Source organism: Bufo gargarizans, chromosome 7 (assembly GCF_014858855.1).
Source record: "Bufo gargarizans isolate SCDJY-AF-19 chromosome 7, ASM1485885v1, whole genome shotgun sequence".
In the NCBI taxonomy this organism is placed as follows: Eukaryota; Metazoa; Chordata; class Amphibia; order Anura; family Bufonidae; genus Bufo; species Bufo gargarizans.
Window position 1 is genome coordinate 143,361,804 of NC_058086.1, and position 9,072 is coordinate 143,370,875.

Consider the following 9,072-nt stretch of genomic DNA (forward strand, 5'->3'; position numbering starts at 1 on the left):
AAAATAAAAACGGTGTAAAAAAATATTTTTTTTTGTCACCTTACATCACAAAAAGTGTAATAGCAAGCGATCAAAAAGTCATACGCACCCCAAAATAGTGCCAATCAAACCGTCACCTCATCCCGCAAATATCATACCCTACCCAAGATATTCACCCAAAAACTGAAAAAACTATGACTCTCAGACTATGGAGACACTAAAACATGATTTTTTTTTGTTTCAAAAATGAAATCATTGAGTAAAACTTACATTAAAAAAATTGTATACATATTAGGTATCGCCGCGTCCATGACAACCTGCTCTATAAAAATACCACATGATCTAACCTGTCAAATGAATGTTGTAAATAACAAAAAATAAAAAATGTGCCAAAACAGCTATTTCTTGTTACCTTGACAAAAAGTGTAATATAGAGCAACCAAAAATCATATGTACCCTAAACTAGTACCAACAATACTGCCACCCTGTCCCGTAGTTTCAAAAATGGGGTCACTTTTTTGGAGTTTCTACTCTAGGGGTGCATCAGGGGGGCTTCAAATGTGACATGGTGTAAAAAAAACGTTCCAGCAAAATCTGCATTCCTAAAACCGTATGGCATTCCTTTCCTTCTGCGCCCTGCCATGTGCCCATACAGTGGTTTACGACCACATATAGGGTGTTTCTGTAAATGACAGAATCAGAGCCATAAATATTGAGTTTTGTTTGGCTGTTAATCCTTGCTTTGTAACTGGAAAAAAATATTAAAATGAAAAATCTGCCAAAAAAGTTAAATTTTGAAATTGTATCTCTATTTTCCATTAATTCTTGTGGAACACCTAAAGGGTTAACAAAGTTTGTAAAATCAGTTTTGAATACCTTGAGGGGTGTTGTTTCTTAGATGGGGTCACTTTTATGGAGTTTCTACTCTAGGGGTGCATTAGGAGGGCTTCAAATGGGACATGGTGTAAATAAACCAGCCCAGCAAAATCTGCCTTTCAAAAACCATACGGCGCACCTTTCCCTCTACTTCCTACCGTGTGCTCGTACAGTAGGTTACGGCCACATATGGGGTGTTTCTGCAAACTACAGAATCGGGGCAATAAATATAAAATTATTTGGCTGTTAACCCTTGATTTCTTACTGGAAAAAATGGATTAAATGGAAAATTTGCAAAAAAATTGAAATTCTCAAATTTTATCTCCATTTGCCAATAACTCTTGTGCAACACCTAAAGGGTTAACAAGGTTTATATAATCAGTTTGGAATACCTTGAGGGGTGTAGTTTCTTAGATGGGGTCACTTTTATGGAGTTTCTACTCTAGGGGTGCATCAGGAGGGCTTCAAATGGGACATGGTGCAAATAAACCAGTCCAGCAAAATCTGCCTTCCAAAAACCATACGGCGCACCTTTCCCTCTACGCCCTACTGTGTGCCCGTACAGTAGTTTACGGCCACATATGGGGTGTTTCTGCAAACAAAAGAATCGGGGCAATAATGTTTGGCTGTTAACCCTTGCTTTGTTACTGGAAAAAATGGATTAAAATTGAAAATTTGAAAAAATTCTGAAATTTTATCACCATTTGCCATTAACTCTTGTGGAACACCTAAAGGGTTAACAATGTTTGTAAAATCATTTTTGAATACCTTGAGGGGTATAATTTCTAGAATGGGGTCATTTTTGAGTGGTTTCTATTATGTAAGCCTCACAAAGTGACTTCAGACCTGAACTGGTCCCTAAAAAGTGGGTTTTTGAAAATTTCTGAAAAATTTCAAGATTTGCTTCTAAACTTCTAAGCCTTGTAACATCCCCTAAAAATAAAATATCATTCCCAAATTGATCCAAACATGAAGTAGACATATGGGGAATGTAAAGTAATATGTATTGTAGGGCATTGTAGGTATTACTATGTATTATAGAAGTAGAGAAATTGAAACTTGGAAATTTGCAATTTTTTACATTTTTTTTGTAAATTTGGTATCTTTTTATAAATAAAAATAATATTTTTTTTTACTTCATTTTACCAGTGTCATGAAGTACAATATGTGACGAAAAAACTATCTCAGAATGGCCTGGATAAGTCAAAGCCTTTTAAAGTTATTACCACTTAAAGTGACACTGGTCAGATTTGCAAAAAATGGCCTGGTCCTTAAGGTGAAATAAGGATGTGTCCTTAAGGAGTTAAACGTGGTAATGAGCACAACCACAAATGCTGAGAACATACAATCAATTTACATACACCCAGCCTGAAGGCTGAGACCCTTGTGCTGCACAGCGCGGCGCCCTCCGATGGATGCAGGAGGAAAGTGTGGTAATTTACCTACTGGCGGGCACAACTAAACTGACACACCTTAAATGTTAGTACCCCCCCAAAAAAAGAATAACTGTATGGGTGTGTGGTAGGGGCTAGCCTGCGGTGCAGCACAACAATCTTACAATGCTCTACAGTATTCCCCCTCCTATCACTGGTCCTGTAGCACGTGCCTGAGTATTCCTTCTGAGCAAAATGCCAGCCTGTCTTGAGTTTGTGGGGAAGTTTATCAGCTCTCCGGTGTGAAATGTCCCTTTAAAGGGAACCTGTCATCAGCTTTATGCTGCCCATAGTAACGGCAGCATAAAGTAGAGACAGGTGAGTTGATTTTAGCGATTTGTCATTTAAAAGTTAAAAGTAAGTAGTTGCTGAGAACCAACATCACAATTATTGCAGACTGGGCCTGGAAAAGAGTCACGGCCACCTGAGAAGAGTCATGGTTATTCATAAATTCCTGCTCTCCCTGCCCACCTTCTGACGATTGACAGTCTTCTACCTAGTTTTCTCCCTTTCTCTCTAGGAGAGAACTGCCAATCATCAGCAGATGGGTGAGAGTGCAGGAGATTAGGAATAACTGAAAAAAATGCAACAAACAGATATGTCACTGACTATACTAGCTGGTCATACAAGCAGATATTAAAAGCTGAGACTTTTGCCAATATATTCCTGTCAGAAAGATATCGGAGCCCATCATGCACCATGTCACGGTCACTCAGCATGGCAAGGGGTCCTACCACTGCGCTAACTCTGGTGCACTAACTATGGTGTGAACACGGTCTGAAGGTGATGAAATCCAGCTCACAGCCAAGCTTCCACACAACCGCATAGCAGGACAACTAAAGCAATGTGAACAAAGCCAGACTGTGAGCCACACCCATATCAGACCATGTGATGGAGGTCTCCAGGTGCAAAAGAATGCACACATTAAATACATATAAACAAAACTATAGTGGCCAACATGGGGGAAACGCCCAAGCCCCAAACACTGTAGCGTGTTTCTCAATGGGCGAGCAGTCCCACCACATATGGACCACAGAAATACAGTGGCAAGTATGGGGGAGCTGCTCAAACCCCAAACACTGTAGCGTGTTTCTCATTGGCGGAGCAGTCCCACCGCATGTGGACCGCAGCAAACGACCATCCCGAGCAAATAATGCATACAAAGGAGGACGCCAGCGCGGTCCACATGCACAACAAAAGCATCCTACACAGACTGGAGCATTGTGCGGATGAAAATACAATTATATAAATCACTGAAAAAAATGCACCAAACAGATATGTCACTGACTATACTAGCTGGTCATACAAGCAGATATTAAAAGCTGAGACTTTTGCCAATATATTCCTGTCAGGAAGATATCGGAGCAATGAACAATAGCACCACTTGTGGCCTGACACAAACAGAGACCCTATCTAACTACAGGCCTGGCTTCAGTCTCTAGGCGCAGGCGCCAACACTGTAATGAGGTCAGTGCACGATCTTACCAACCCAGGTCTGCTCTGCCTCCGCTGGTGACTCTGAACAAAACAAATGCCTCTCCAACAAGCACTGGTACTGCAGTGTATGTCGCTTTGCTCCTCAGCTCTCATCAGCTTTCCTGAAAGCAATCCTCATTCCTCTGGACAGGATCAGGGTCTTGGACACAATCAGCTTCACTTAGCTGCCGCTCTAGTCACTGAGGTATGCCCCCACACCTGGATGCTGTCGGATCCTCTGCTGACACAGTTCCTCAGTCTCAGCTTCCTCTAAGATGGCTGTTTCCTTTCTCTTTATACTATGGGTACTACAGGTAGAGAGCATTATATGACCACTGCAGGTGAGCATTATACTATGGAGGACTTACCGGGGGGGGGGGAGTGCAATATATATAAACTGCCAGTATGGAGTACATTATACTATTGGGGGAATACAGACTGGAGAGCATTATATATATATATATATATACAGCTGCAAGAAAAAGTATGTGAACCCTTTGGAATGATATGGATTTCTGCACAAATTGGTCATAAAATGTGATCTGATCTTCATCTAAGTCACAACAATAGACAATCAAAGTCTGCTTAAACTAATAACACACAAATAATTAAATGTTACCATGTTTTTATTAAACACACCATGTAAACATTCACAATGCAGGTGGAAAAAGTATGTGAACCCTTGGATTTAATAACTGGTTGAACCCCTTTTGGCAGCAATAACTTCAAACAAACGTTTCCTGTAGTTTGAGATCAGACGTGCACAACGGTCAGGAGTAATTCTTGACCATTCCTCTATACAGAACTGTTTCAGTTCAGCAATATTCTAGGGATGTCTGGTATGAATCACTTTCTTGAGGTCATGCCACAGCATCTCAATCGGCTTGAGGTCAGGACTCTGACTGGGCCACTCCAGAAGGCATATTTTCTTCTGTTTAAGCCATTCTGTTGTTAATTTGCTTCTATGCTTTCGGTCGTTGTCCTGTTGCAACACCCATCTTCTGTTGAGCTTCAGCTGGTGGACAGATGGCCTTAAGTTCTCCTGCAAAATGTCTTGATAAACTTGGGAATTCATTTTTCCTTTGATGATAGCAATCCGTCCAGGCCCCGACGCAGCAAAGCAGCCCCAAACCATGATGCCCCCACCATCATACTTCACAGTTGGGATGAGGTTTTGACGTTGGTGTGCTGTGCCTCATTTTCTCCACACATAGTGTTGTGTGTTTCTTCCAAACTCAACTTTGGTTTCATCTGTCCACAGAATATTTTGCCGGTACTGCTGTGGAACATCCAGGAGCTCTTGTGCAAACTGTAAACGTGCAGCAATGTTTTTTTTGGACAGCAGTGGCTTCCTCTGTGGTATCTTCCCATGAAATCCATTCTTGTTTAGTGTCTTACGCATCGTAGATTCGCTAACATGGATGTTAGCATATGCCAGAGACTTTTGTAAGTCTTTAGCTGACACTCTAGGATTCTTCTTCACCTCATTGAGCAGTCTGCGCTGTGCTCTTGCAGTCATCTTTACAGGACGACCTTTCCTAGGGAGAGTAGCAGCAGTGTTGAACTTTCTCCATTTATTTGTCTTACCGTGGACTGATGAACAGCAAGGCTTTTGGAGATACTTTTATAACCCTTTCCAGCTTTATGCAAGTCAACAATTTTCATCGTAGGTCTTTTGAGAGCTCTTTTGTGCGAGGCATCATTCACATCAGGCAATGCTTCTTGTGAAAAGCAAACCCAGAACTGGTGTGTGTTTTTTATAGGGCAGGGCAGCTATAACAAACACCTCCAATCTCATCTCATTGATTGGACTCCAGTTGGCTGACACCTCACTTCAATTAGCTCTTGGAGATGTCATTAGTCTAGGGGTTCACATACTTTTTCCACCTGCACTGTGAATGTTTACACGGTGTGTTCAATAAAAACATGGTAACATTTAATTATTTGTGTGTTATTCGTTTAAGCAGACTGTGATTGTCTATTGTTGTGACTTAGATGAAGATCAGATCACATTTTATGACCAATTTGTGCAGAAATCCATATCATTCCAAAGGGTTCACATACTTTTTCTTGCAACTGTATATATATATATATATATATATATATATATGCACACTGTAACTAAAGGGGGCATTATACTACGGGGGAAGCACATTATATATTCTCCCAATACAGGGGGCTTTACACTATGGGGGAACTACAGGGGGAAAAGCATTACACATCCATTGATCTGGATAGGGTTGTATTGGCAGCAAGCACATGGATTCCTGTAAGTCCTACTTAGTTGAAATGTATCTGTCAGGTAATCTGAATCTGAAAATAATTAAAATGATTCTTGAACACGTAACCTAAGTAAATATATTTCTAAAGGTGCTGGTAACATACCATGATGTTGGTAACAACCCATCCAATCCACACAGACAAAGAAATCAAACCATAGATGTCCATAAATTAAGTTATGTGTAATAATGAGAAATGACACAGGGAAAAAGTATTGAAGACCTGAAGAAAAAGAGGTGTAAAAAGCCATGGAAAGTCATGACACCAGCTGAGATCTATCAGTAATTAGAAAGCAAACCTGTCACTAAGTAAGGTTCAACTCATGGCCCATAAAAAGGTGTCTCATTATCAAGGCGCCACACAAGAAACATCTCATGATGGGCAAACCCACAGAGCTCTCTGTAACAGCGGCTGCTTACCGCCCTGTGTTCTGTGGGCTCTGTGTTCAGCGGTTATCTGCTGCCAGTGATTCCCATTCACCGTTGCAGTCCTGGGCTCTGTCTGTGTAGGTACTGTTGTTCTAGGATCCGCTCCACAGTTTCCTCTCAGCCCTGGCCACAGCATGCTTGCTGATTGTTCCCTGCAGCACTTCCTTAAGGCCGGCGCACAGTGGCGTAGGGATCGCCATAGCAACCATAGCAGTGGCTATGGGGCCCTACGCCACTGGGGCCCGTCCTGCCCGCCTTCTGTTGATTTTTTTTATTTACACACTACACCAGTGCCCGCCCTGCTGAATCGCAATCGCTAACTCTAATAGTAATCGTTCGCTGCAGCTGAATGAGAGTCACAACTCACAGATGGGGGCGGCGTTCGCACCCAGCGGACTCGCGGACGCGGAGGCAGAGCGTGCAGGGCGGGCGCAGGCTGGCTGAGTGTGGCAGCCGCAGAGATGAGTTGACGACTTGACGTCACAGTCGTCAACAAGTAAAGCTGCGCTGCTGCGTGCCTTCCCGGTTCCCGCCCGCCCGAACAGACTTTGCAAACTGCTGCGCTGCCAAATGCCACAAGTGAGTGAGCAGTATTCTCTCTGCTCCTGGACCTGTCCTGCGTGCTGCGTCACTCTGCTAGGCTAGCTACTAGTGACTTCTTAGACTGTGTTGTGATTGTGAGCCAGCAGCTGTCTGAGCCCTCAGCCTGGCCCTGACCTCACCGGGCTGTCTTCTACAGGTGGTGCCCACTGTCTAGGGCTAGACGGCCTAGCCCCAGCTTGGACTGTCAGGAGAGGAGGAGGACTGGAGAGTGGAGACAGGAGTGGATTGTGGCATTGCAACCTCTCAACTCTGCCTGAAAAAGTAAGAATAAAAAGTTTTAAAAAAAAGTATGTACCCATATATCCACACTACCTCGCCTTATGGCCTGCCCTGAGCCCTCCCTCCTTCTTGGTTTGCGCCCAGCCCCTCCTCAACCTGTCCCTGATACGGTTACCCCTATAACTTAGGGTATCATGGTACATTATACAGGGGTAATATAACTAAGGACCCCTGTATAATGTCCCCACTCCCCTGATGGCACTGAGTCCTCCTCAGTTATATTACCCTTGTATAATGCACCCTGATGATACCCCTTAGTTATATTACCCATAATGTCCCCTGATTGATACCCCTCAGTTATATAACTTAGGGTAATCAGGGTACATTATACAGGGGGTAATATAACTTATATTACCACCGTTCCACTGTATAATGCCTGATAGACCTACTGAGTTATATTACCCATGTATAATTATGTACCCGGATACCCCTTAGTTATATGATCTCGGCGGGGTCATATAACTAAGGGGTATCAGGGTACATTTATTATACATGGGTAATATAACTCAGGAGGCCTATCAGGCATTATACGGTGGTAATATAGCTTACATTACCCCTGTATAATGTCCCATGATAGCCCTCCTCAGTTATATTATCAATACCCTTGTATAATGTACCCTGATACCCCTCAGTTATATTACCCCTGTGTAATGTACCCTAATATCCATTAGTTATATAATATAACTAAGGGGTATCAGGGTGCATTATACAGGGGGTAACATAACTGAGGAGTGCTATTCTATCAGGGACGTAATACAGGGGTAATGAAAGCTATATTACTAGGCGGCGCAGGCGAGTGACGTCAGTGAGTGAGCGCCGCCCGCCCGCACTGCCTGCTGTTACCATTGCCGGAGCTAAGACAGAGTAAGGTATCCAAATCCAATCCAAGTAAAGAGATCAGCAATGTCAATGATTAAAGTTAAAGTTACTGATTAGTTTATAAATGTACTTCTGTGAGCGTCGGGGAGGGGGATCTGTGGATGGCACTGGGGGGGGGGGGGGGGGCCATAAAATTATTTTTGCTATGGGGCCCATGCATTTCTAGCTACGCCCCTGCCGGCGCATGTCACTTCTTGTGCTTTATGAGTTAGGTCATGTCACCCCGCTGACCAATCCTAGCCCTCCTGCACATATATAAGTGGCTCAGCCCCCTTCCCAGATGTCTCAGTGTCAAGGTCCTTGTGTCCTGCTAGGTTCCTGATATCGCTTCTTGGCCTTTAGGCTAAGATCAAGTGTAGTATCAGTTCTTAGATTCCTGGTGGACAGAGCCCTGCCATGATGTAGAGCAGAGAACCACCAGCATCCCTAGGGTGTACAGCTTGGGCCATTACTGCCCTATGCTAGATGATCAAGAGCTCTGCTGGATCTGAGTCAGGGGCTGAGATGCTTGAAAGCCTGAGGTGCAGAAGTGCCCCAAGAGTGGTGACCCTGGGGTGCCTGAACTCACTGGGGGGTGGGAGCCCACCGAGTCATGGCACATTTGCACGCACTTTACTTTATTACATATTGAGTGAACACACCTCTATTCTTTGCCCGGCTGTCACTTTCCACGTTTGTTTGTCACAAGGATTTTTTGAGTTGCGGGGCCCTTACGGGTACCCCTCTAGAGGTCTATGGGGGAGGGGGGTGTTCATCCTGGTTCCGCACCCCTCTGCAAAAACCCCTTGGTATCTCCCTTCGGGTAGAGACCAGCCTAGTTGTTGAAGCTCCGTGCAGAC

At 43.6% G+C, this 9,072-nt stretch overlaps 1 pseudogene; it reads left to right on the top strand.

Annotated features, from left to right (window-relative positions):
• The first annotated feature begins 8,556 nt into the window (after positions 1–8,556).
• LOC122944314 lies at positions 8,557–8,652 on the top strand (annotated as a pseudogene).
• Positions 8,653–9,072: the final 420 nt, after the last annotated feature.